At 33.6% G+C, this 3,955-nt stretch overlaps 1 non-coding gene across 1 annotated transcript; it reads left to right on the plus strand.

Annotated features, from left to right (window-relative positions):
- Nucleotides 1-3,281: 3,281 nt before the first annotated feature.
- TRNAG-GCC lies at nucleotides 3,282-3,352 on the plus strand. Its single transcript has one exon. It is a non-coding gene; the product is annotated as a tRNA-Gly (tRNA).
- Nucleotides 3,353-3,955: the final 603 nt, after the last annotated feature.

Consider the following 3,955-nt stretch of genomic DNA (forward strand, 5'->3'; position numbering starts at 1 on the left):
TAAGAATAGGTGAGAGCGTCTATCTGGGTCGATATGAAGCTCTCTGAATGTGTTTGAAAATTTCTGAATAGGTGTTTCCTTGGGGGAAACATCTTATTTATAGTCTAAAAGACTGTGCCCAATACTAGGTTTTCGGGAAACCTAGGACTGATTGGGCTTGCCTGGGAAGTTGGGCCGTTGCAGGCTGCTTTTCCTGATAGGCCTTTCTGTCTGCCACGTGGCGTGGCCCGATAGGCCCACTTGGGACCTTTTGCGAGATGACACGTGGCAGACTCTGATTTGTCCATGTGGAGGCCACATGGCATCACATGATTAGCCCACGTGGCACCTTATGATTGGTCCACGTGGCACCTTATGATTGGTCCACGTGGCGGTTTGTGATTGGTCCACGTGGCAGGAAAAATTCCCCTAATCACTAAGCATGGCAATTTGTTCCTCACTAACCTGTATCGAAAAGATCATATTACTTACAAAAGAGAACATAATGTTATTAGCAAGAAACAAATATGAAATTATTTGCATTGAAAAAGAACAAAGATAGAATGTTCCTTTACCTTTCTATGAGACCTAATCAAATGTCTCTTTGAAACAGGAACCCTACTGTGATTATGATCCATAATGTGATTGACCACGATAAACAAACCAGAATTCTTATCAACATCAAATTGAATATGAGCCTTGTAACCTGTGTGAAAATTCCTCTTTTAGTAAACTTTTGGTTATTCACCAGGTTTCTTCTCTTGTTTAAAACCAGCAAAAGAACATACAAAAAGCGTTGTCGAATTGTAACTTTATCTTCTCTACGATTCAACTTATCCTTACGTATACCAAAACTGTGTTTAAAGACATAACTATTATACAACACATAAGCCTCTTCATCATACTTAACTTTTCTATCAAACAATTTTGATTCACTTGCCTCAATAAAACCTGAAATAGTAGATCAATATATGTATCTGTTAAGATAACAATATATACACATTTCAATTGAACGTATGTTCTTTTATTTATTTAATTTTTTTTTAATTATTTTTTTTCCTAAGAAAGAACGTATGTTCTTTAATATATCAATAATGTTCTTTAATATATCAATACGTTCTTTGATATGTTAATAATGTTCTTTAATATATACACATTGATTACAGCACTTTGATTTGAGCAAAGTACATAAAGAGTACAACAAAGTACATATACATATTTAGCAATTGTACATGCGTAATATCAACATTGATTTTAGCAACTTGATTTCAGCAAAGTACATAAAGAGTAAAACAAAGTACATATATATTTAGCAAATGTACATGCGTTTTTTCATATAATATCAACATTGATTTCAGTACTAATAAATATAATAAGTTAAATAAAAGAACATAACTAATAAAAGAACTTCATCTTCAACCTTAAACATATTGCTGTCAAAATAAATATATAATTATAAATCGATAATAAAATTTAAATTAGCAATAATACCTAAATTTAACAATAAAAAATAAGAATTAACAAATGAAAAGATAATCGATTAACCAATTTACCTTCATTTTCATTTACGGTATCCTCGAATTCACCTTCATTGTTGATATCATCATCATCATCACCAACAAATCTAGCATCAGATTCATGGCGAAATTTGGATTGATAAACCATTATTAACTTCTTCTACAGAGAATTCTATCGATCGGTCGACAAATTTCTCTCTGTATTATTCTCTCTCTGTAATTTTCTCTCTCTAAAATGTTTAAAAATGGAAAATGTCAATTAAGGATGATTATCAAAAACTGAAAGCTATTTAAACGGAAAAAACTTCCTGTAATTAAGCTACATTTTTTTTTCCAATAATTTGATTCCAGCAATTTAGTTACGCCACATCACAAGGTGCACCCTGGTGTATTATACAAATTTCAAGTGACGGAGCGGGTGTAGATTTAAACAATTTTCACTTAGACATATATGGATGTTGGATATGTATTCGCCATGGTGAAAGATTTTTATTTTTAAAAAAAAAGTGAGTATGGATCGGACATAGAAGAGGGGGTGTTTGCACCCTCTCTCACCTTGTTTGTTCTCTAATTTCAAGGTTCTACTCTTACTTGCTACGATTCTCCATTTTATACGTTTGTCCCTAGCCCCTTGGCCTCACATGCACCTATTTATATGTATGGATTGAGCATGTGATGTTAGACAAAGTTGATCCCCAAATGATTTTGGTATAATAAGATTAACCTCCTTTAATTTTATAATAGATTATCCAGTTTATTATTATATTGCTATTTTGAGAATGAAATAAAATTTAAAGTCATCTAAGATCATTTTCTCATCAAGTTTACTTATGCTACCATGTTGTGATATCTTTGCGTGTTTAAACTAAATTTTACTTATTTTACAATGTTTTGTCATGTGCTCGTGTCTTTGTCGTGCTAGGTTGTGCCACAGGTCTATTTGCTTGGTCTACTATCATCTTTAGTTGAGGCTTGCGAATCCCTAAAAGGAATGGGGGAGGATAGGGCAAGGGTTGTATCTGTACTCGACAATAGTGATTAAAAATTAAGTGAGCCCTTTCTTAAAAAAAAAAAGAATTAAGTGAGCCCCAATTTATCATCTTACTAATCATAAGCGTATCAAGTGGCAAAGCCATTATTATTTTTATTGGTCAGCGCGCTGTCATGTCAGTAGAATATACAAAAAAACATAAATATTTGTTGCGAAAAAATAGGTGTTTTAAATCTTAAGTCGAAATAACATCGTTTGTTTTGAAGTTGGGCATAGTCAAAACGAAAATTTATAGGAATAAAGTAGGAAACTAACCAACCTATGCTAAAACCCTAATTATGAGGGTATAATTTTTAATTCAATTACTAGGTAGAAAGTAATACTATAAATGGGAGTAAAAATAATAAAAATATTAAGTATATATATGCGTAAATTCTACCTAAAAAATGGCTGGAATTATTGTTAATTTATAAATTTGGCTTAGATACATCTAATAGTGTAGACCAACCCCTTCATTTTTCGACTTCACAATAGCTAACAAAGTAGAAATCATACCATATATTTTATGTCGTAAAAATAAAATAAGGCTGAATTTAAATGATGTAAAGAAAGGTCGTGCGACATTTTAAATTTTTTTTTTTTTTTTTCCTTGTTCCATTATAGTCAACCTCATTTAAGAAAAAAAATTATGATATCCTTATCCAAGTAATATTCCATGCTTAGACTAAAATCTAATACTGTGGCATTTCTGTTGTTTAGATTTATTGTAAAAGCGAAATGTCAATATCAAAATAGCACCAGTGGTCTAGTGGTAGAATAGTACCCTGCCACGGTACAGACCCGGGTTCGATTCCCGGCTGGTGCATTATATTTTGTTTTTTTTTTTTTTTTTTTTTTTTTTTTTTTTTTTTTTTTTTTTTAACAGCTAATAAATTTTGTAAACTGATTGCATGAAATAAACTCTTGATGGTGGTGGGTGTGGCACCTTGGGAGACGGTAGTGACAGGTAACCTCCAGAGGAGATGGGGGGAGTAGTGGTGGAAGTTGCGGTTGTGGTAGCTAGAGTGGTTTCCAGTGGTGGTGGTAAACGGGGAGTCTTTGGAGTAGACGATGGTGATGGTGGGTTTAGTGGTGTGAGGATAGTTGTGGGGACCGGGGGTGGTGGCTTTGGTGACGGCGGTGGTGATGAGGAGCAAGTGACAGGGCAAGTGCCACACTTACTTATGCAAAGTTGCCCTGCAACAGCTGTTGGTGAGCTTTGTGGAAGTAGCAGTGTATTGTTCTTGACATGATACATTTGTTACAAGTGCCAATGTTATGGCTAATTTCATAAACCTCATGGTGTTTAACAAGCGTGTGAGTGGTGCCTAATAAAGTTGGGAACTTAATTTTATATGCTTCTTGTAAGAAAGGTAAGGTATATTTGCCTCATATTTTTGGCTTTTGATGTGTATGAAACTCCTCTGTA

This window comes from Chenopodium quinoa, unplaced genomic scaffold (genome assembly GCF_001683475.1).
Source record: "Chenopodium quinoa cultivar QQ74 unplaced genomic scaffold, ASM168347v1, whole genome shotgun sequence".
Taxonomy (NCBI): domain Eukaryota; kingdom Viridiplantae; phylum Streptophyta; class Magnoliopsida; order Caryophyllales; family Amaranthaceae; genus Chenopodium; species Chenopodium quinoa.